Here is a 26,170-nt window from a genome sequence, read left to right as displayed (position 1 = left end):
GCAGTATTATTTTCATCAACATAAAGGGTATTATATCAAGTTCTAATTAAATCAAGTGCATACAGTACTTACACAGCCTCTTTACACAGCCAGCAGGTCAACTCAAAAGAAATATCCCGAACAACCTCTATATAATGTCTTTGGCTTGCTAGCTTCATCCGACATTCATTTGCTTGTGTCCCGTCACCATTTCATGCTGGGTAGATAGAAATGAATTAGATTGTGAGCAGAAATATGTGTATAATATATATATATATGTAAAAGTTAACATGCCCTACTTTTTGACATTAAAGCATGCATCAATGGAGGGGTAAAGTGAGTCCAACTGATTCAAATGATACATGTTGGATGTTGATGTGTTTGGTATTGACTTGATAGAAAAGGAGTGCAATTTTGGGAGCAAATTGTGTCCATCAGGTCGAAAGTGTTAAAGCCGCATTACGAATCTTTAGATTATAGCGGCCTTAAAAGGCAGAGGCAATGTCAGTAAACTACACATTATTCACCTGCCCAGCTAGGTTATGTTGCTTTAACCAAAGGCATCAAAAGGCAAAAGATCTGAAGTGGTGAGTCCATGTTTCTCTGTATTTCTCTGGTCATTTTAATTTGTTACTTCCAATTGACAAGGAGGTGAACCGACTCGACACCAGAAATTAAGCAAAATCAATCAAGCAAAAGTACTTTTTAAAAGATGCATCGATGAATTGATGAAATAATCTGTAGAAGCTTCGAGTACTAAAATCATCGTTAGCTGCAGCCCTACTACAGTGTCTCAGAGGGGATAATGTGCATCCGAAACCATGTGAAAGGGACAATGCCCAACAGCATGACTGTCTGGGAGTGTCTAGACATTCCCACACACACAAACACAAACTACTAATATAGCCTGTTGTATAACAAATATGGACTCAACTAAAACGAATAAAACAAATGTAAGATGGAACTGCATTCTGCTCTATATATCTTTGTTGATACAAAAAAACATACAAAAATACATTCATGAATTCAGTTACACGCACAAACACACACACACACACACACACACACACACACACACATTATATATACCCAGTATGACAAGGTAACTGAGGTAGACAGAGAAGCAGGTGGGGCCAAAGAGAAAAGCATCTGTTTTTTACAGCTACAGTTTTTTTCCTGTCCTACAGTAAAATTACAATTGTGTCTATATGAAACCGGCACAGTGACGCAGCATCTTTGCAGTAGCACCCAAAGGCATATGCAGTGAAGAGAGAGAGGGAGAGACAGAGGGTGAGATGACAAAACAAAGAGAGAGAGGGAGATATTGAGAGACTCACCTGGCTAGATGGGATGTTGTCCACGGCTCAGAAGAAGGGATAACATCCGAGACCTGAAATGGTAAGGGGGGGATAAGGGGAAAAAAACAGTAGTGAGGGGGAGAGGGAGAGAGAGGGAGAGAGATTAGATTTGACTGCCAGTACTTTGGGAGTGCAGTGGCAGGTGGCACCTTGGTTAAACCACAGACAGACACACAAACACACCAGTATATCTTAGGGACAGATGGAAAGGAAGGGCTAGAGGCAGAGGTGAGAAAGTAGTAAGGAGCAGCTGAGGTGGGAGAGTAAGACTGATAGTGGTTTCCAATCAGCTGTGGATCTAAAGGAAGCCCTGTGCTATCACCCAGCTGGGAATAACAGAGTACGCTGGAGAGAAAAAGAGAAAGAAATAAAGCGACAGCAAGAAAGGGAGAGCTTATCGGTGCATGTTGTGTGCGTGCGTGTGCTTGCTAATGCCACATGTGCAGCGTTCATTCGACAGCATCCACAAAAACGCATCTCTGCTTCACTCTCCCTCTCTCTAACACACACATACATCTAGCTTCATTAAAGGGTAAACAAAAAACAATGCATGCTCCGTTTGAACAGATACACAGTCAAACACATGAGCAGACACACACTAATTGGCTTTAGTCCCACAGCCACAGTCCGAACATACTGACACATGCAGACACTGTGGGTGTCTCAGCAAGAGAGGGCAATGAGTTCACGTCAATGCGAATGGCACTGAACAAGTAATAGACTACATAAATCATCCATTGCAGCAATGATTTCCAGTACTCAATCCTTTCCTATGAAACATTTTGGATAGAAAAGTGATTCCTTCTCTTACTTAATCCTGAGGGTTAGGGTTAGATAGTCACACTCCAAGGATACCCGTGACACAGAGTCCATTAATGCCCAGAATCCACCATGCACGGCTACACACGGTAGCTCTGCTTTAATCTTGAGAAGCTGCAGAGCTGCAGTCTTCATTCATTCATCTCACACTGTAAATTTCCAGCTAAACTGAAGCTTTTTGAAGACCCTTTTCTCTCTCTCTCTCTCTCTCTCTCGCTTGCCTGTCATTCAGCAGTCTTGTGCAGATTTTTATGTGCATGCCGTGCTGCCGACAACGGCATGCACGTTGCGGTTCCTCGCGGGTCTATTTCGAGTAGCCAGCTATTTAAAAACGATATAATATTCTATGTGTGGTTCATCAATGTGGATAAATTGTCCGAAAGTCCCGCGAGGTGCGGACAACTCCACCAACACCAGAGAAGCTGGGGCTCTGTCTCTTCAGCAAGTGTTCCTCCACTGCCACTCCACATGCACACTGATGACCCAGGGTTAGGGTTACAATGTTGGATTTATTTACGCACTTTAAAAACATTTAGTTTTATTCTTTTTACATGTTTATTTACAGCATTAATATTCTCCCAATATTAACTTATTGGGAGAAAACTGGTAGATCTATGTAAAATCAGACTTTGAGCACCCCCATATGGCCAAAATGGCATGATCCTTGTTTCGCTACAAAGCTTCGACTGTGAGATTGACAGTCGAATCAGGCTCAGCCCATCGAAGCATCAAATCTTCGACAATTCAGGGTCAGCCCTAGTAACAATGTTGAGTATAGTACAACAAATAACCTCTACAGACAACTTTCCCCCCCAAAAGCAAAATATTCAGCCTCAGAGTCGACGTGGATGGATCAACTGGATTCAGGTAAAGCCCTACCAAGGTCCTTGATCAAACTCATCACTCTCTTGTGAACAGCCAGGACATTCACCTCTGGATAAACCTTCTCTTGTATGATTGCAATCTCATTCTTCAAGGCATTTACACAATGCTTTTGGCCATGGACACAACAACCATAAGGTAACCTCATTATTGCAGCCATTACACACAACTGACTGAGTGCATAGGAACCCAAAATGCCTGAACTCATGTACCTCCTTCATAATTCAAAATAAATACTGTTCAAAATCATCCGTTTTTGGATGCTGGAAAGAGGTTATCGCATATAATGTGTTTGTTCAGTGGAATTACTGATCCTCATCTTTCTGCGGATATGTTCTTCCAGAGCACATCAGAGGTTAATGTCCACTAAAAATAGACGGATGTCATCACCTGCATTTGATGGAGATGCCATCCGCATATCTGAACTGGACAATGCTGTGCCACAGTATTGTCTCTATAAAAAGGAAAGGGGAGGCACAATTCAGGTCCAAAGCCCCTAAATGTGCTAGACATATAGCTGTACTCATATTCACTGAGAGCAAATGGATTGAATGGCTGAATGCCTTCAAACCTTAAAAGTCGATGGAACTGAAGTGTGTTAACACATAGCTGATTTAATACGTTTTTGAATTTGCCTTTAAATATGTTAGATAATAGGCTAATTCTTGTACCCGGCAGAGCGACGACAATTAGATTAGATTGGAAGATATGCCACAAAACACCAGCAAAGACACTTTGGGTCACAGTTACGCACATTAAGCACAAATTAAGTCATTATACCGCTGACTTAAATGGCTCTAACACTGAAAACAGAAATGTTTCTGTTCCATCAGATGGACTTCAGAGGAAACCCGGACACAGGGGAGACAGAGGTAAAGAAAATACAGGCAGCCTTTCCCCATACACACTCTTCAACAGAACTAAGTTAATTAGCATTATCAGTTTGTTCTAGAACTAAAATGATTGGTCGATTAATCAATTAGTCATTCCACAGAAAAATAATTATCAGCTATTTTTATAATTGCTTAATTGCAGTGTTGGGCAGTAGCGTCGCTACAAGTAGCGCTGTTACTTGTTTAACTACATTTCTCAGTAGCTTTGGTAGCGTCGCTATTTTCTGAATCAAATAGCTTTTCAGTAACGAAGCTCTTTTACTGACCAAGTAGCGTGGTAGCTTCCACACACGCTACATTTTCTCAAGCATTTCTGAAAGATCAGTAAGTGACATCATGTACCGATCATTAGGCTAATGTCTGCGACTTTGCTGCAGGGGAATAAAGACTCTCTCTCTCTCTCTCCCTTACTTTCTCTTTGTCGCCCATTGCCATGAGGTTGCAATGTTGCCAGAGCACAAATTCACATATATAAACAATAAAAAATATATAATTAATTAATAATGTGATAATTAAGTTAGCCTACTTTATACAAACAACAATGGTTCTCTGTTTGTAGCACGAGGAAATACATTTAGCTGCAATGATATGGCAGTAAGTAGGAGAGTTTGTGTGTGTCTAATTTAGCTCTCTCTGCACACACACTGTTTGGAGCAGGTTTTTAGTCTTTCTTCTATTGCTACTGTGGAATGAAGTTAGTTCAATATAAACTAGGCCTGTGTGTGTGTGTGTGTATATATATATATACTAAGCTACTTTTGCCACATTTCTGTAGCTTAGCTTGCTACATTTCACTGGGGGGTAGCTTCTGTGTAGTGAAGCTTCATTTAATGTAGAGTAACTAGTAGCTTAGCTCACTACATTGCACTGCTTAATTGTGTAATTGTGCCAAACATTTACTGGTTCCAACTCCTCAAACGTGAACGAGGATTTCTTAGTGATGGTAATCTGAATACTTTTATCTTGTCCAACCAAAAGCTCAAAGCTTTGACATTTGAAGATTGGGATGGTCATTTTTTATATTTTATTTTATTTTGTTGGCAATGTAATGATCAATTAAGAAAATTATTGACAGAAGTTGCAGGCCTAATTTGTTGTCATAAACACATGGGAGAATTGATTTGGCATCTATCACCTGTCTTTGCAGTGCAGACCTCTTAATGCACAGTCATCCTGTAAGTAAGTCTGCCAGTCAACCAGTCATTTATTCAGTGTTTGTTTCACAGTTTAATCTTAATGCCACACTTCCTCAGGCTTATCACACAATGTCCGTCTGAATTTCCATCATCATTTACAACGTCTGGAAAATCAGTAGCCTTTCACCCCTTTTGTGAAGTGGTTCCAACAAGCAAATTTGTCATGAATGGAATTTCAAATGAATGTTATTTTTTCCAAAGGCTACATTTATAAAAACAATACAAATCATTTGTATAAAAGCTTGTCAATTGAATTCTATGTCTTGCTGTATATATACGCTTAATCTTTTGACCAATCTATTGGCATTATTAACCAGTTCAAAACCCCATGCTCTTATTGAGACAGAACAGCTTATAGCAAACATCCAAAGCAAATTCGTTGAAAACCTACTTGGCAATAAAGCTGATTCTGATTCTTCCTCTGATGACAGTTAGCACATGTATATGCTAACCTGCTTGCCCTTTGCAGTTCCCTCCTGATGGATGGGAACTTACAAGGCATCAGAGACCTCAGCGGGCTGTCCTGCTCAACTTCCTGCCGGCCCTGCTGTTTAACAAGAACTATTCTTAATCTGATCAAACAATGTTTGACAAAGAAGCTGGATTCCACACATGAAACAGCTCTTGATTAACCCCTGAACCCGGTCATTGTGTCAGAGAAATTACCTCTGCTAAATAAAAAGTTTAATTTTGTCAGCAGGGTGTTCCGTATGGGTGAACAGATACAACCAGGTTACAGTAAAGCAGGAACACACCTATGAACAGATTTCGAAGTATAAGAACACAGAGGAAATCCTAATCAGGACAGGATAATTAGTTCATTTAGCGACATATCTTACCATCTGTATGCGGATGATATTCAACTGTACTGCTCGTTTAAGGAAACTGAGTTCCATAAATTGTCTTCTTTATTCAACTGCTTGACCAGTATCAAACAGTGGTTATGTGACAATTTCTTGCTTCTGAACTCAGAGAAAACAGAAACACTAATTATCGCCCCTGAAAGTAGCATCCCTCAGATAAAGCAGCATATTGGTGACTTAAGTTTCGTTTTTTTGTCCAAACAATTAGTCAGAAACAGTTTCTTCCAACTAAGGAATATTTCCAAGCTAAGAAGACTGGTGTCAAAGGTTGAGTTGGAGATGATCATTCATGCTATAACAGTCTTTTTACTCGTTTGAGGAAGAAGGAGCTTTACCGTCTCCAGGTTATTGAGAACTCTGCTGCAAGGCTTTTAACTCACATTAACAAAAGGGCACAAATCACACCTGTTTTAGCATCACTTCACTGGTTACCAGTTCAGTATAGAATTTAATTTAAAATCCTGGTCCTTACTTTTAGAGCCCTGCACGGTCAAGTTCCTCCCTACATGTCTGAGTTGAGCTTCATACTCCCACCTGTAGTCTGAGGTCATCAGGTCAGAGGTTGTTAGTGGCTCCCCACACTCATTTTAAAACCAGAGGGGATCGTTCATTCCAAGCAGTGGCACCTAGGCCGTGGAACGCATTGCCTCCTTTTCTATGCTGTGAATTATTTTAAAAAGCAACTGAAGACTGCTATTCAAGCAGGCTTTTAGTTAGACGTGGGTTTTTATGGTTATTTGTTCTATGTTTTCCATTTGTATTTAAAGTTTCTTATTGTATTTTACTTTGTTGTATTGTATTGCATTTTATTGTGAAGCACAGTGTGATTTCTATCTGTGAAAGGTGCTATACAAATAAACTTTACTTACTTACTTACTAATCCTTGCTGTATCTGGGTATCTGTGCCTTTATCACCCAACAGCAGACAGTTATCACGATCAAAACTACAAAGCTTGGTTCTCGTGAAATGGTCTAACACTGGCGATTATATATCACTTATCATAGCTTGTCACTTCCTTGTTTACAAGACGCAGCAGACACGCAATACCAACGTCTCACATTGGCTGACAAAAAAAAGGACTGACGAAAAACAGTATCCAGATCTTCTTTACCAAAGCGAGTGTAAACTGTTTAGCAAAACGTGCAGTATTGTAGTTGAACATAAAGGAAATTGTCTATTGACAAATACTTGCCACAGCAAAAGATGCAGAGAGTGGCAGAAACACATTGGAGGATGTCAGACAAGTCAAATCACTGTGACACAGGCTGTTGCATCCCGGGCAAATTCAAGAATCAAGGTAAGTTGGTTTAAATACGCAGATTAGGGTTAGGCCAGTGAAATCCTGAAGGGACTGCTAATTGATTTGACTATAATTCTAAAGCTAAAAAATGACATATCTTGCAATATTCACTTATTCTCATATTCCCCGTCCCAAAACTTCGCAACTGTAATCGTAATTTTTGAGAAAAGCTATATAGGTGCTGGTCATATAATTAGAATATCATCAAAAAGTTTATTTATTTCAGTAATTCCATTCAAAAAGTGAAACTCGTATAATGTATACATTCATTCCACACAGACTGATATATTTCAAGTGTTCATTCCTTTTAATTTTGATGATTATAACTGACAACTAATGAAAACCCCAAAATCAGTATCTCAGAAGATTTGAATATTGTGAAAAAGTTCAATATTGAAGACACCTGGTGCCACACTCTAATAAGCTAATTAAATCAAAACACCTGCAAAGGCCTGTAAATGGTCTCTCAGTCTAGTTCTGTAGGCTACACAATCATGGGGAAGACTGCTGACTTGACAGCTGTCCAAAAGATGACCATTGACACCTTGCACAAGGAGGGCAAGACACAAAAGGTCATTGCTAAAGAGGCTGGCTGTTCACAGAGCTCTGTGTCCAAGCACATTAATAGAGAGGCGAAGGGAAGGAAAAGATGTGGTAGAAAAAAGTGTACAGGCAATAGGGATAACCGCACCCTGGAGAGGATTGTGAAACAAAACCAATTCAAAAATATGGGGGAGATTCACAAAGAGTGGACTGCAGCTGTAGTCAGTGCTTCAAGAACCACCACGCACAGACGTATGCAAGACATGGGTTTCAGCTGTCACATTCCTTGTGTCAAGCCACTCTTGAACAAGACACAGCGTCAGAAGCGTCTCGCCTGGGCTAAAGACAAAAAGGACTGGACTGTTGCTGAGTGGTCCAAAGTTATGTTCTCTGATGAAAGTAAATTTTGCATTTCCTTTGGAAATCAAGGTCCCAGAGTCTGGAGGAAGAGAGGAGAGGCACAGAATCCACGTTGCTTGAAGTCCAGTAAAGTTTCCACAGTCAGTGATGGTTTGGGGTGCCATGTCATCTGCTGGTGTTGGTCCACTGTGTTTTCTGAGGTCCAAGGTCAACGCAGCCGTCTACCAGGAAGTTTTAGAGCACTTCATGCTTCCTGATGCTGACCAACTTTATGGAGATGCAGATTTCATTTTCCAACAGGACTTGGCACCTGCACACAGTGCCAAAGCTACCAGTACCTGGTTTAAGGACCATGGTATCCCTGTTCTTAATTGGCCAGCAAACTGGCCTGACCTTAACCCTATAGAAAATCTATGGGGTATTGTGAAGAGGAAGATGCGATACGCCAGACCCAACAATGCAGAAGAGCTGAAGGCCACTATCAGAGCAACCTGGGCTCTCATAACACCTGAGCAGTGCCACAGACTGATCGACTCCATGCCACGCCACATTGCTGCAGTAATTCAGGCAAAAGGAGCCCCAACTAAGTATTGAGTGCTGTACATGCTCATACTTTTCAAGTTCATCATTTCAAAAAATCCTTTTTTTGTATTGGTCTTAAGTAATATTCTAATTTTCGGGGATACTGAATTTGGGACTTTCATTAGTTGTCAGTTTTAATCATCATAATTAAATGAAATAAACACTTGAAATATATCAGTCTGTGTGTAATGAATGATAATATCCAAGTTTCACTTTTTGAATGGAATTACTGAAATAAATCAACTTTTTGATGATGTTCTAATTATATGACCAGCACCTGTATGTGATCAAAGCCCGCCGACACTGATACATTTTGGAGGGAATGGAATAGTCCCAAAGCTTAAAGCTCCTTCATCCATAAGTCAGTTGTTGCCATTAACCGTGAAGTCCTTTTAATTGTTGCACATTGTTTGTACATTCTACTACTTGCATATTTTAAACATGATGTTTGCTATTACTGTGTTTGTAATGTATTTGTTGCTGCACATGTACATTATGTTTCTTCAATGTGTTTTCTCTGCTGCTACAGGGACATTCAAGATTTATCAAGCTAAACTGAATTAAATGAATCATTACAAGCATAAAACATACCAACTTTTTGTTATGGAAAGAAGTTAAATTTCTTTTCTTTTATCAGAACAGATGGTTCTCCCATACACTGTACCTGTGGTTGTGCTGATAATCTGATTTCAATGCTGAGGTTAGAAAAGTCCAGTGGCTGCAAGGGGGCTCTTCGAGTCTCATAAGCATTTTTATTTTTGTAAGCATGATTCGCCTTTTCCATTAATTCTGCCCTTTCACAGACCTCCCAGATGTGAAGTAATTATAATTCAACATTGTGCCAAAGCCCAGAGAGTCACACCCAATCTATGACAAAAAAAATCAGAAGCTGTCTTGTCAGTAACTGCCAAACGTCAGGTTTGATATTATGTCGCTAGTGACTTGATATTTTTCAATCTGGAAGAAACAGCAGGCTATTGTGACTCATAAAATGAGCTTCTTCTTGGGACAGGTTTATTCATCGAAAGGAAACTCGTGGAATTAAACTCTGATGTGATGAGATTAGATTTAAGCATTTTCATCAAAAAATAATGAAAGAAGACAGACCTATGAAAACTTGATCCAGTTTATGTTTGGGTCTGCAAAATCCCTGAAACGAGATTCAGAAATCAAATTATCCACTATCATTGGAGGACATCAACATACAGAGGAAAAATAAATGGATTCATTCCCAAGGGCACTTAGCAGCAGATTTTTTGTTCCTTAAATGGATAAACATTTATATTCCTCACACCATTTTACCAAATAAGCATAGTTTCCCTTTTCCTTAGTCATCCTGGTCTCTACAAGGGGACTCTCACAGAGTAGTTATGTGACAACCTGTGTTTTGGTAAAAGAGAAACAGAAAACCAGCATAAACAGAATAGTCTCTACCCGCCTAGAAAAGCAACTAAAGCTCCTTATGCCAACAGGATATATACACACCAGGAGGCAGCAGGAAACAGACAGCAGGCGAGTTATTTGGGTGGGGAAGGGACCAGAAAAGAGAAATAGGGACATTGAAAGAAGAGAACAAATAACAGTTGAGGCAGAGGTGGTACTATCCTGATCAAGTACACACGCGAGCATTTGTACCGTTCCTTCAACTGGCAAATGCTTTTTACAAGCACCGTTTTTTAAGAGTTCTAATAATCATATAATTGAAGAAACTGTACACACAGTACACAGTTAACAAACAGAAAAATGCTGAAATCAAATAAGCTCTTGTTTTCATTTATAGTTCAGGGTCCCCTTGCAGTGTAGTGTAGCTGATGTGAATTCCTGGATATAAATGTTCAGTTTTCTGTTGTTGTCTAAGTAATGTCACATGACATGGTTAAGCTATGGTGGAGACTGAGAAGATGACCACAAATTATACTGAATATTCTGCTGGCAAAATACTGTTATGTAGATATTAAAAAATAATTCCCTCACACTTCTACAAGTCACTTTCATAAGACTGCCTATCATTTATAACATATTTTCTATATTTTACTTCCTAATTTAAATTATTTGCTTTTATCAGTATGTGGCAGTCATGTTCGCAGATGTTTGCAATAAACTTTATAAAGTACATCTTCTTCTTCTTCTAAGTAGGGATGGGGATCGAGACCCGGTTCCACAAGGACCCGGTTCCAAATTTCTCAAACCCGAACATCAATAAGGTTCGAGCTTATCAATACTGCTGGATGTTATTCTTTCTAAACGTCATTCACTACTTGTGATGTCAGATAAAGTTATTGAGTTACTTTGCTGTTGTCTAGAAACAACATTTAGCTGTATTTAAAATATTAAATTAAAAACTACCAGGCAGTTTATATGTACACTTCAATATGTTTATTTATCGCAAGTGACATCCATCCATCCATCGTCAACCGCTTATCCTGCGTACAGGCAAGTGATATGTCATCTCAATATATAACGTTATCGCACATTGAATATTTTCCTCATACCGTGCAGGCCTACCTCATGCCCGTTGGGTCTGCTCTTACCAAATAACCATCACTAAATAATAGTAAAGTATCGATAGTGGTATCGATAAAGAATCAGATCGTTAAGCAGTCTCAATAACGGTATCAATATCAATAAAAATTAACGATCCCCATCCCTACTTCTAAGTGTTCTAGAGATGTCTGTTTGAACTGGCCGATGTGCGCAACTGTAGGATTAACCGGTCGACATGCATAGAACCAGGTTTAGGCACACCCCCTGTGATGGTAAGGGGCTTTGGGGAGCTTTCAATGCCTTTAACAGTAAAATAGTTAGCTAGCGCTAAAGGTAAAGCTAACGCTAATGCTAGCTAGCTAAGGCTACATGAAACACTACAAAACGCTACCACCATAAGTGATGCTAATGCTAATGCTAGTTTCAATAGATGTTGGCTTTATTTTGCACTCGGGAACCGAACTCCGGTCACTTAATTATCTAGGACGGGCTGCTCTGTACAGGACTCCCACAGGTCTACTTGTATTTGCGTCAGAGTCCATTTATCTCTGTCTACAGTAAAGTATTGTCTTAGTCTAACTTTCTTTCCACTCCCTGGACAATGAACATGAGACAATCACATTTTTGTCATGATTGGGATAGAGATGTCAAGGTGTTCAGTATAAACCTGTAGAACCACTGCTTCATCCTGTGATTAGTCTCATTTCATGTGCTTGGGACTTGAGCATCAAAAGGAGTGGACCAACTGTTTCAGCTCTATATAATAGCACTTCCACAATAATCAAAAATATTACTCATGTCTCAGTGATTAGTTTTTAAGCAAAAATGCAAAAAACTCTCTGGTTGCAATTCCTCAAACGTGAAAACTGCTTCTGTCTGTTCTGTACTTCGAATATCTTCGGACCTTGGATTGTTGTTTGGATAAAACAAGACATATCAAGAGCTCACCTTGGACCACCATTTTCAGCTTGCTTCAGATAATTTATAGACAAAATAATACACCAGACATAAATAACCATGAGATTAATTGATGTAATTTCTGTTCAACAATATTTACCATAAAAAATCACTACTAGCTGAACTCTTTATGAACCTTTTGACTGGTTTACTTTACTCTAGTTTATTTAGACTGATGTACAGCTGCCAGTGTCATTCGCACTCGTGACTACAGACAAACAGGTTTGCTATACAAGTGAGGTAAATGAGGTGTCAGGCAAGCTCCGGTGTTTTTCCTCTGTCCTACCATTTTTCAAGAAGCCAGGAAATTCCACAGTTCTGAAACATCTTCTTTTCAGTACCAATTTTAGATCAGGACATAAATAAAAGGGAGAGAAAAGAGGCAGTGTTCAAAAGACAGAGAAGCTTCATGTCATCCATAATAATCGCTGAGTGTACACCTCGTCTGCTATGAGGCATTATTAGACTGGGAAACTAATAGAAAATTCACTCTTCAACTTTAATGTGACTAATAACATAGAAAAGTTGACGGGTATTGAATCAAATTCTAAATATTCTATCTACTCGTTAAGTTTTCCTTTTACTGGGCAATCTCTCCTCAGTCGGGTGTTGCTCCTTTGTGTTTAAGGAAGCAACACCGTAATGGTTAAAATACTCAGAAGTCCAAATGTCTGTTTTTAAACCATTTGATTTGTTTGTAAATTTTCAAGCATAAATATTCCCATAATTGTAGTCACATTTTTACCTCACTGTTTGTGCTTCCTCTCTTCTACAGTATGGGTGCATGTCTGTTTCTATGTTGGAAAAAGTGAGGCACAAGCAGCCAGCCAGTTGGGTCCTCCCAAGCCTCTGTGGTCAGTTCTGAACCCACATCAGTCGCTCTTCCGCTGGGTGGGGTTTGGAAGATCCTGCCTTGAACTGCTCAATCTGGAGCAAACACAGGGCCCACCTCAAAAATAACCACTGCTGTGATGCTGTTTAAAACATGAGGAGCATTTGTTAATTTGAGTCAATAATATCGAGTCTTAATTAGTGTGCAGTTGCTGTTCATTCTAATTAAATAGCTTGGAAAACACAGCTAAACCTGGAACTGTCAGAGACACCTGACACAATAGACATGATGTAGTTTGAGTTCAAATTTACTGTGGCGCTAATTACTCCTATAAAATATAACACATATCTTTTACATTACAGAGTTGGTTTTAAAATAAACTTCATTTAATTGCCCAAAAATATGGGTATCACTTTTGACCTTCAAAATTTCATACATGCTGTTATTTATTGCTTATTTGCTAATTCACTCACAAATCAAAATATCTCCCCATATGAAAAAAGCAAACTATTTTGCCTAATATTAGTTGCCATCACACATGCAGCCTGTGCTGTTCCTTGTTACCTGTTACTTGTAAAGTGTCTGGCTGTGAAGAGGTTATTGTGTGAGCAGGGATCCGGGGGTTCATCAGTTACAGGACGTTCACTGCTGACTATTAAGTAACATCACCACCTAAATTCCATTCTGTGTGTCACTGTCATTTGTCAACATGTATGGATGAAAAGGGGACTGAAGCAGCATTTGTGGTAGCATGTCAATGCTCACACACCACTAGAAGTACGTTAACTTGTTGTTTGAGAGATTTACTTGAACAGTTTAGGCAAATGATTCTGTTAAGAGTAATCAGCTTGTAGATCTAATATATAGAGAGAAAGATGAGATACAGGAATAGTGAAAAAACCAAAGAGGAAATGCAGCAGAGTCATCTCTACTGCTGTTCATGCTTAGGACATGAGAAGGTACTTGTTTGTCATGCCACTAAGTAAGAAACAGGTTCAATTATCTAATCACTTATCCTAAACACATAAAGGTAGGTTAGTCTGAAGTCTGAAAAACATTTTGGCAGTGCAATAACAATTCTAAAGGTTCTGCCGCTGCCGCTGCCATTTCATTTTGTCTTCTATTCTTATTTAATGACTGTCATTCCTAAATGTTTTGGTGACATGGACTACTACAGCTTTTTATTATCAAGCCACAACCCCGGAAGCAGCAGTTTAAAGTAGCTCTATAACAAAAAGCATTAAAAAGAGCACTTGTCTTTCTCGTGTTTTTGCTGCATAGTTGCAAAACAGTGTATGGATCATGTTATGACATTAACTACTCTGTCCATAATGCATTATGCGTGAATGTTTTGGAGGGATAAAACATCCTGCTCAAGCAATGTGGTTCTCCCTGACAAGTGTTTCCTCCTGAGCCGACCAAAATAACCCCTAATTTCCATTTGCAAATGAAAACAAGAGAAAAATAAATCAACTGGGGGAACAACCTTTTTTCCTCAAAATTATGGAAGTGGATTTCCTCTGCACTTCAATGCTTTGCTGTGTTTTAAAAAAAGAGGAGTTTAAGAGTAATAAGAAAAAGTAATAAGAAAAACTTCACACACATTAAAGAATAAATGACCTTGCTGAAATCTAATGTTCTCTTTTTCCTCACTTTGCCTCTGTTATCACCCCTGTTATCTCTCCCTCATTTTGTCTTTCCCTGGCCTTTTCTCTTTCAGCACTATTTCGCCACAGTCGCAGTGAAAAAGAAGCCACCATATGTATCATCAAATAAAACGCTCGCCCTCTCGGCGTCAGACGTCGTACAGCTTCAGATGGCGGTGCTCTTTACAACAGAGCAAGCATTTTCACAGCTTCTTTATGAGTTTGCGTGGGTAACAATATAAACAGCACCACTCAATTACATTACCGGCAAGCTAATGAACACTCCCTAGCCTGTGGTCTCGCACAAACACACACATGCACACATACCTACAGTGCATGCACACATACTGTACTGTACAAACACTCACTAGCAGGCACATATGGACAGCTTATGGTTGTGATTGCGCTCTGTTGGTCAAGTGTAGCTGCAGCTTTCACTGCCGCTGTAAGAACTGGCAAGAACAATCCTTAGGTCAGTGCTCATAATTCTTTTTTTTGGCAAGAGACATCCAGTCTAGCTGTGGAGCAATTAGAAACAGGGTAAGACAGAATGTGCATTGTAGCGTGTCAACATGGCTACAATTAGTATGTTAACCAATGCTAGGCAAATAAAATACAAACAGAAAGTGAGGTGTGCAGGACCTTGCAAAATACTTCCTACCGCTACGGTCATGTTGTGTGTTCACAGCCTTAATATACCTTCTGTCCTCTGTGGCCCTACATATATTACAGTAGAGCTCATTTGAGCACAAAAACGTTATTGAGAAAAGTGTGCTAGCACACTTGAATGTAGTCCAATAGTGTGTTTAGTGCATCCTACATTTAATACCTCTCTGTCTGTGTGCCGTGTGAGTGTGTGTGCGTGCATGTGTGTGCTTTTGTGTGTATCACTATCACAGAGACAACTATCAGGGGAGCAGTGAAACAGTGAGCCGCGACACAAAACATCACTACTGTTGAATTAATAAACAACTGTGGGCAGGAAGCCTGCTCAAGTGTGTGGTCAGGTTTTTTTTTGTGTTCTCAATGTTAACCTCTGGATAACGACTCACTTATATCCTATGTTACGTATGTTGGACTCTTCATTTGACCAAACTATGGCTAAGTACACAACTTCCGTGCTACTGCTGTTGTGCTTTGTGACATGTGTGATAAAAAGAACAATATATTATGTTTTTTGACCAATGAATCATCTTTCTACTCTCAATTCAATTTAGGCCTCACTGATACATGAACAATATTGCCAAAGGACCTCGTTGCACATGTATATGAATACACGGTCTCTGTCTGTCTGTAATGTTTAAGGCGAGACACCACGGTCCAAAATGATGACTGTGCTTCAATATGTCAATTTTAATATTTCAAGTTATTTTGCAACTACCATACTTTCATGAAATGTACAAAACGATCTTGAATACTATAGCTAAACTTTTTTTTGTCTATATTATACCAAGTCCGTCAACTGCAGATTGCGTAAATTTAGTCTTTGTGAGCACTTCACAAGTAAAAGTTCGACCGGCCTTTTTTAAACTCTCCATTTTGAATCATATCTTGTTTGAAATCATGTTTTTTTCCCCTTCAAGGCAGTTAGATCGTGATCATTTTAGACACTGTTTCTTAGGTCTTATAGCAAGACATTGACAGAGGTTCTTTATCGTTCTCATTTTATGAGGCATTTTATCTGTAAATATGTGAAAAAAAGGGTTTGTCACACACATGAGTGGTATATTTTGAAGAAATCCATATTGAGTGGAGATGGGACAGTGGATAAGACATATGCCTTTGGTGTGAGAGACACGCGTTTGATTCCCACGGTGACACATGCACCAATGTGTACCTGAGCTTGGCCGCATACTATCACAATAAAACCAAAATAATTCATTTTACTCTTACCAATGTCCTGGAAAATAGATTTGAGTCATATGCAAATCAGCGCGTATTTAAAAAAAACGTCTATTTTTGTATACTTTCAGCTTGTAAAGTTTCATTGTGATATGAGTAAAGCTGGGGAAAAAAGGCAATAAAACACAATTACAAGGGTTTAATGTGTGCGCGAGGTGCTGGTTGGCTGCAGGGAGTGCGGGGTTGTGATGAGCAGCCAGTCCGTTTCCACAGCAACAACCTAACTCAGTCAGTCTCCATGGCAACTGATAACAGCATTAGCTGATTCAGGTTCATATCATGAGGATGGATTATTTATTTATTTTCAAAAATGGCTGTTGATGAAAAATGGGTGTGGGGAGAGGGGACTCCTGGGATACATTAGCAAACACGCCAGCTCCTTTAAAGCCACTGGAACAACTGTGTGGGGATAAAGTGGAACAAAGACTCAAAGGACTGAAAATTTATTAGTTAATGTGGTGAACTGATTCAAATTTCCATGTCACACTATTTGCATGAATTTGACCGCTGGACCGTTTTTGCAATCCAAAGTGAATAATCCTGCACTGTAGCTACAAGTCATGGGGAGACAGGGTGTTGTTACCAGTGACTCTGGATTTAATTTCAGTTGTACTTCAACGTAATGCACAATCTCACCACCTCTAAAATTCACTGTGAGTGAACACATCTAATATGGAAAGACTTTGGTACTAGAGTCTACAGCTAAACAAATTCTGTGGAATTTCAAATAATCAATAAGCAGTGACCTGAAGCATAACTTCAACAATGGTGCAGCACCTTGACCCCTGCACCATGATATATAACCCAATTAGCACAAATATAACCCACATCAGATGAATACAATAACTTTACCTGTAATTCTACCTCGATCTCGCCACATTTATCACAGCAAAGAAAACAAAGAAGAGGGACTCGGTGGGATGGGGTTGAGGTTAAGGGAGAAATGCACAAATGAAAGGAAAGCAGGAGGAGGTAGCACAGCAACTTATAAGACACTCAGAGACTCAGTTATGTATGGTCAGTTATGTTTGTAATGTGATGCTTTGTCAGGCTGTCAGCCATGTGCACACTTAGAATCTTACAATGTAATCTAATTTGCAATTTTGGCCTTTTCCTATTAGATTTTTTTCTCTTTTAAAAGCACACAATCCAATAATGATAATATATATATATTTCTTACAATACATACAAAAATAAAAGCATTTTCATGTTTCATGCTCTAAATGATAACGGGCCCTTTTATGAGGATCGCACCTGTTGTGTTTAGACATCTGTCTCACTGTGCAGTTGTTTCCATCATCAAATAGACAATCCATAACATTCAGTTATATTAAGGAGTCAAATAAGAGTTCTTACTTGTGTTTTTTTCCTAGCTGCTTGGACACTGAGAGGACGGCCAGATGTGGACTGGATAAATAGAAATGGTCAGAAATATATGGCCACCTTCCAAATCACAGATAAATTGGACACAAGTATAACCCCCCCCCTCCCCCAACTCTACCCTATTAAATGAGCCAGAGTGGGAATGCCTTGCAGAGCTCAGATAATTACTGCTGTTTACTTAATTTGGCACCATACTTCATACTCCATCTTGTTTTCCAGCAGACCCATGGAAACTACTTAACTCTGCTGGTCTCTACTGTTAATAAAAATGACTCAATGAATGAATGTCTGCTTGTCAGTCATTGTGGGTTTTCTACTTCCATTCTGTCTGTGTACATGTTACATAAATGCAATAGCGAGCAAGAAGTATTAATGTTATCTCCACATCACACTTGGATTACTAGCACCAGGTTGCCATGGCAGCAAAAGGGGCGCTAGGCGCAACGGCTGAGCAAACACACACTTGGCATGTATGAAATATACACAGAGAGGGAAAACAATGAGAGAGTGAAGGAGAACGCTGATCTAGTCTAGCAACATGAAAAAAGGCACCCATGTAGTTGCAACACAGCAGAACACTGAAATGAGCACATCAAAGAGAAGGATTGCATTACTGGATTGGAGACTGTAGAAAAGGTGAAAGGTTTATCAGGACGGCGGTTGGTTTGACCTACTGGCTTCCACTGGGAGAAAGCAACAAAGATGCACAATTTTAAGCCTAATGTTGGTCTGACTACTAGTACTAATTGAACGCATCGTCAGACTGAATCTAGGCTAGTGGGGTTTGATAAGGACAGTTAGAGTTGTATATGGGCTCTTTAAGGGCCAGCTGAGTATGGGCATGGCAGCTGATGTCACAGTTGTATACAATGGTTCAGAATGGCCTTTTACATTAAAAGCAAAGAGATCATGAAGTTTCACACTAGCACTTTAGCACAGTGTAAAGAAAGAGTAAAGTAATTTGCCAACACTTGAACCAGCAAACAAGGATGGACTTAAGTTAAGCATTCATCGCTATCACATTTGTTTTGCTTGTCACTGCACTTTACTGCATGACACCTTCACTAAAAAAAAGGTATGTGTGTGCACGTCCAAGCTATTTAGTCTGAACAATTTGACTTTGCAAATTTAATTTGTGTGTGTGTGTGCCAGTACAGTAATCCCATCCTCTGTTCCCCTGGTGTAATCCTGTAATTTCCTCCAGTAGGGAGGATCCCACTCACACTTAATCATATATAAACTAGTTCTTAATCCAGGTAATCTAATATCCATTGTATTGTTTGTGCTGCTGTGTGTGCATGTTCTTTTGTACCTCCTTATTTTTGGCCCCATGCGGTTTTCAGCGTGTGTTATTATGATGGGTTATATATTTTATCCTAAAATGTCGTGATTAAGTCCTTTTACCTTTTGTAAAAGGTCAAAAAAGGGAATGGGCTTGCTCCATGCATATTTAAGTTATAGTCAGAGGAAGATTAATCCATCTTCAACTGCTTATCTGGGGTTGGGTCGTGAGGGCAGCAGCTCAGCAGGGGACCCCAAACCTTCCTTTCCAAGGGGATTGAGTAATATCCAATTATTGGTAAGAGCTGCGCCTCCACTTCTGTGTCAATGAAAAAAACAAATTCTTGAATACTTTTCTCCTTTTATTGCCATTTTGGTCAAGGACAATATACAGGAGAGTATTTCCTATTGTGATCTTTCGGAGGTGTTGTTTTCTTGAGTTACAAAAAAGGTGACCTTAGAACATGGTGGTGCAGTGGTTAGCACTGTTGCCTCACAGCAAGGTAGGTCTTGGATTCGAAACCTTTGTTGTCCCAGGCCTTTCTGTGTAGAGTTTGCATGTTCTCCCTGTGTCTGAGTGGGTTCTCTCCGGGTGCACTGGCTTCCTCCAACCGTTCAAGAGATGCAGGCTAGGTTAATTGGTAACTCTAAATTCCCTTTAGGTGTTGAGTGTGAGTAGCTGTAAATGTGTTGGCCTTGGGATGGACTGGCGACCTGTCCAGGGTGTACGCCGCCTTTTGCCCGATGACAGATGGGATTGTGTCCAGCCCCCACCCCCATGAGTAGAACATGTAGGAAAATAACGGTTCCTCCTCTGCCAAGCACTCCTTCTTTTAACACGCATATGAGTTATCTGTGGTTGGGTTGTATAACCTTCATCTAGCTTTGGTGGTTTGACTGAACAGGTACTTGTATGAGGCAGGGTGTGATCAAAATAGGGTTTGGCCAGAACAGATGGACAAAGATTAAAGCCTAATAGAAGGGAGCTGCTTCCCCTCCCCCTGAAGAGTCAATCCACGTGTTGCTTTAGATAAGGAAGCACACACACACAATAATGGATCTGTGATAATCTCTGAAAACAGTTGTGACAGTGGATATCTCTGTAGAATAAAGCTCTGTGGTATTTGGGCTAGCATGAAGCATCCTGCTCTAAGTGACAGTTATTGGTCTGTGAAGAAGAGAAAAGTCCAGTATAACACACACACACACACACACACACACACACACACTCCAGATTAAAGAGAGATGCATAATATAGTCATCTATTCTAAATGACTACCAATGGATGTTTGTGTATTTGTACATGTACATATGTGTGAATGAGTTAATGTGTGGGTCTGAATGCGCGTCGTCATGAGGGTTTATTACATAACTGAAAGAGGGACGACTTGCTTCCCCACAGGCGACCGCTGAAAAGATGAAACGCCACACTTAAAAACAATGAGGGAATAATTCATGTTCCTGTCTCGTGTCGAACTTGTAAGCGTTTACGCTCTGAATTCCCACAGATCTCCAACAAGTTCAGAGCCGCGGATCACACACTTCAGAAAGCGTCTGGTGACACTTCCAGCAATATGGTGGGAAAGCGGGAAAGCCAGCATGCCAGGCGGTGAAAAACTTAAAATCAGGCATCAGCTGTGGCCAAATGGTGACTCAGCATTTAGTTCATTTTATACGTTTTATACCCTCACTCTGTTTAAAAAAAAAAAAAAACTACATTGATAAACCTTGATTTAATTTACATTAAATTATCTGTAGTACAAAAAATATATTTAGTTTACTTTTCTTTATCAACTGCAACTACATACATCACTTTCTCAGCTAACATTTACCACTGTAATGGACAATACAATCCTCATCTTGCTTGCAAGAAGCTTGACATTTTTTGTGAAATCTGAAACGTAGTGACATTTCATTAACCTCCTGTTGTTCTTAATGTGACTAAATGCATTTCTGTCTATCCCTGGTGTGACTAAATGGACTTTTAACTTATCTTAGGCACATTTATACCTGAAATTGATGTGGTTTTTCTGAATACAATGCCATTATCCAAGACGTGCATTAATGCAGGTGGCCTTCTTGTGCTGTTCACTTGAGAGCTCTCTGCATGTTTTCTCATTTAGTTGAGAAAGATAAACAAAGATTTTATTCCTCTGCAGCGCTATCATTCAGCAGCTCCTGTGTCTAGTCTGTGTGGCAGTCCTTAGGGGGCGTCACCATCAACCTCTGTGCTCCATCAAGACAAACCATTAAGGGGAGAAGGATGGAAGAAAGAGCAAAGCATTTCAATAAAGTGAAGATGCAATTACCCTGACAGAATCTAATACATGCGATTTCTATAACCTTATCACCCTGTTTACACCTGGTATTAAAATGTGATCTGTATCTGGATAAGTTATGCAGATAAGCAATAACGCTGTTTTTGACCACATCTGGAGGTAGTCTGGCTCGCATTGTGTTCAGATCTTAGGTAGGTATAAATAATCTGTACCTTACAACATGCTGGCATCCATGCACGACATAACACTGTAGCCTACAGATATTTGTTTTTAGCTAACATAAGATATAGCAACTGAGAAGGCTGAAAGAGACGGACATCTAATGATTGATCATGTGTCTATTCTGCGCCAAAAGATGCGGTATTCAAAAGAAGTTGAATACACACAGTTAGAAATTAATGTGTGTGCTGCAGCTGATCTGCTGTTAACAAGGCATTTATCTAGTTACAGAGTAGCTTACACGGCAGTAGTGCAACACACTGACAGAAACAGACACAATAATTTTTATACAAAGAAAGGAATAACTTATGTATTACATTTGCCAAATTCACAAGAAGGAACACATTTAAGAATTTTAGCAACTCACAAAACTAAGTGATTTGTTAAGGGAGTCATGGACGGATTGGCCACCACCTCAAATTACTCACACGCAGGTTTTGCTCTGCAGGACAGATGTCCAATCTTGGTGAGGATTACTAGAACACATTAAAATTACCCGGTGTAAACACAAGGCAAGACTGGATTGCTTATTATCTGGATAGCTTTTTCGGATACAGATCGCGTTTTAATACCAGGTTTTAATGGGGTGTAAGATGGTGTTCAGTATCCACATGTTCAGTTTGTTAGACTGTTTCCTCTTAACTATATACATACATACGCAATGTTTTATGAAATTATGACACTGTAAGGGCAGATTCTGACACACCACATGTATCAAATGAAATACAAGACAATAAAGTACAGCCTATAAAAAACACATTTGAGCCAAGGCTTAATACATTTCCATTTAATTCTGCTGAGGACCGCCTGAAAGCCCATCAAGAAACTTTGGAACCCCTTTTCTATTTACCTTTGTCATAGATTATTGCACATTGATTGACAGGATCTCTCAGAGGGCCACTGTAGCTATCAGATTGTGAGGCCTGTCGTCAGTGCATTAAGAATTCCTGATGGGGAGATGAAAAGAGAAAACACAGAGGTGACTTCTGTGATATATGATTAATATTTTTTTTTCATTTCCAAACCCTTGTGGACAAGGAAGTGGTGGGTGGTGGGAATTTGATGGACACTGGTAGGAAGTTTGCTGCCTTTGGATCATCTCAGGAGGAGAGAGGAGGAGAGGAGAGGAGAGGAAATACAAAATAGTTAGGTGAGCTGTGACTCATCCTTATGTTTTTCTTGGTTCAGCCCACACATGTTTTTCTATGAGCTCTCTGCTGTACTGTCAGATGAAGAGAATATGGCTCTATAGAAATAGTACATCCTATAGACTTCTGACTTCAGACTGGTGCCAAAAATAAATCCCCCATTCAAAAATCTAGTCACATCTTCTGTTTATTTACTTGCTGCTTTTATATACATGCTATGCAGTAGGAACACATACACATCACAAACAAGAGAAGAGTCCGCCAACCCCTGAAGCACTGGCAGCTGGCCTGTTGTGATCTCTGTTAGCTTGCTACCTAGCTGTTGACGAGCACTTTTTCAATGCTTTTTAAAAAAAATTAAGTAACTGCAATGAAATCATTTTCAGTCTAGTTTTAACTTTAGAAGCAATATGTTCAGGTTCCCAGGCAAACCATATGCCCTAAACAGGTTTTGCTGCATGAAATATGGCATGAAAAATAGAAAGGATTGGACTGCGTTTTCTATATGTGTAAATACAGAGGATTCTTCCCTTCTCACTTCATGCCACATCTTAAGCCAGAGAGTCAACTTGTACATAGTACAGGCTATTGTCAAAAGCATGAAACACTTGCATGCCTGAATAATAAACTTAGTTGCCAGTGTATTGCCAGTGTAAAACTATAGCAGTGCTTCTGTGTTCACCCCATTCATATCAATCAGGGTGGGAGAAACAACTTACTAAAAAGTAATTTTCATTGAGAGTGTAACTGCATTTTCAATCTCTGTGAGAGTTGCTCTGTGTAAAGCTTATAGTTTCTACACCTTCGTTTTCACCAGCATCACTAAAGGAATTCTCTTTTGAAGGCTTCAGTGTGCTACAAACAGCAATGGTCTGTCCTGAACTCAAAGCTGTCACAAACACCGATGGAGTCCGGCTGTTAGGATGGACTCTTGTGGGTTTGACTTGACTGATCGCACCCTCCCACAAACTAAAGGTCAGCTAGCTTGACCCTTGTCCCTGGGGACAAACAAAATATCAAAATTGAAGAAGGGAAGCCCAACAAGAAACGTAAAAATTGGGCTTATCACTGTACTGTGTAACAGGTAGTAATCTGTCAGTGGACAAAGTGGATGTCCTTCAGCTGCAGGTCAGGTGAGGTCAGCCATCCCACAGCCAGAAAATGGAAATGACTTAGCTTAGTCAATAGTCAATGTGATGGCACATTACCTGACAGGACTTTCAAGAGCACAACAACTGAGGTCAGCGTCACGCAGTACATCAGCTTTTTCATGCTGATCTAGGATTATGACTTCTTATTTGACTGACATGAGATGATTGTAAAGGTACTAATATCTGACTCTGCATCACATCCTTATACCTAAACAACAAAATAGCTTGATTTTCAATTGTCCCAAATGACATGTTTTCCAAAACACCATATATGTCCATCGGAACGTACTACAAAGTACATAATGTTATTAACTTAAAACTTTAAATATGATAATTTAACTATGTTTCATAAGGGACTCAAACCTCCATCTCCCCAGTCAAGAGTCCTGAGTTCACTTGACGCATCCAAACATCCACCATACCACCCTCCATTTTGCTGCTCTTTATAATATATCACCTGACTTCTTCCATCATCGTGGCCCAACAAAAAACAACAAAATAAACAACAAAATAACTATGGGTCGTAATAAGCTGTTGCATAATCAAGCAATACGGTCTGAACTCTCATGAGTAAAACATGAAATTTGACAGGTAGTCTATTAAATGAAGATACTGGATTACGGGTACTTTAAAATGTGCTTCAGTTTAGTGCAATTTTTTAAAGAGCAAAGTGGGCATGACTTTTCTGTCTTGAACCTTGTGAACAACTAACTCAGTCTGGAGGGTAAAAAGGCAGAATAACAACATCTGTAAATACAACAGAGTGCACCAACCTCACTGTCACAAACTCCTCTAAGCTATGAGTACTATAGGTTAATTTATTTTATGTTGAGTAAGAATACCATTGCTCAATCAGACATTTGCTCAGAGGTTCAAACCATAATGTCACCGCCTGCTGTAGTGCCCCTGAGCAAGGTACTGACTCCAGTGTCAACGAACGGTTTCCCATCTGTCACTGACCCTGCTACAGGTGTCAACACCAGTTTATTATCACACAGGCATTGTAGACACACCCTCAAAATCAGTTATATAGTGACTATTAAGTCTGGCCTGACCTCGGGTGGTTACATTAAATTGTTGCCCTCTGCTCTCCACTGTGAAACTGAATATAAGCAGCCAGCTACTGCAGCCAATGCCAAGCAATATAAATGACATGCTAGTTGTTTATGGACCCTGTAATCCACCATGTTTTTTTTTACTCTCCCTACCCTTGAAAAGAGGAGAGTAAGGCTGTCGCAATAACTGCAATGTTGATAAACTGCACTATTGACAAGATAACAGCAGAGGATGGCAAGCAGCCACAACAACTGCTATGAATACCTTCTTGTTTTGCGTGTTAAATTAAAAAATCAGTTCTTCAAAAATTCAACAAGCGAAAGACGGATCGCCATGGACTGTCTGTGACCCGACTTCAAACTTGGAAGATGTAAGTTTAGCCATGTTTTACGTTGTTCTACTGTTTATTTTGTAGGTTAGCTAACTTGGCATTAGCATATTGCAATATTAATGTTGCTAGCAGACGGGGGCGAATTTGGAATAATGTTTGTAATGTAATACTGAGAGAAAATCAAGAGAAACTGTGTGAACGATAAGCCTCCTTGGAAGCAAACTAAATAACAAATAACAAAGAAGCTTAGGAGGTTGGATACCTGTAACTGTTTTTTCATGTTGCTTTTTGTGGAACTTTGGAGCTTTACTACAGCGTAGATGTTAGTTGTCTGCACGGGTGTATGTGTTTGAGTGTGTGTGTGTTGCTGCGGTATGTAAATTTATTTGATAGACATGCACTGAAGGTAACGATATAGCTAAGTATGAAAAAGACATGGTCAAACTGCAGGAATGAGTTTGTTTGGCAACGCTGAGTAATTTTGACTAGCACCCAGCAGCTAGCTTGCTCAGACTGTAAAGCTGCAGTTAGTGGCTCGCTGGACAGTGAGGGTAGATCCAAAGATCCACTTCATATGCGTTATTGCACCAAATTACTTACTAAGTAATGTAAAAGTAATTGCAAAAACAAAACAAAAAATGCAATAAGGCCGCATACCACACTGCCATAATAAATCACTGCAGGGAAAATTACTTTGCGGCGACAGCCTTAGAGGAGAGGTCATC

Source organism: Micropterus salmoides, unplaced genomic scaffold (genome assembly GCF_014851395.1).
Source record: "Micropterus salmoides isolate LMB-PRFRI ecotype aquatic unplaced genomic scaffold, ASM1485139v1 Ms_hic_scaffold_15, whole genome shotgun sequence".
NCBI lineage: Eukaryota > Metazoa > Chordata > Actinopteri > Centrarchiformes > Centrarchidae > Micropterus > Micropterus salmoides.
Note: the sequence above shows the minus strand (reverse complement) of the source record.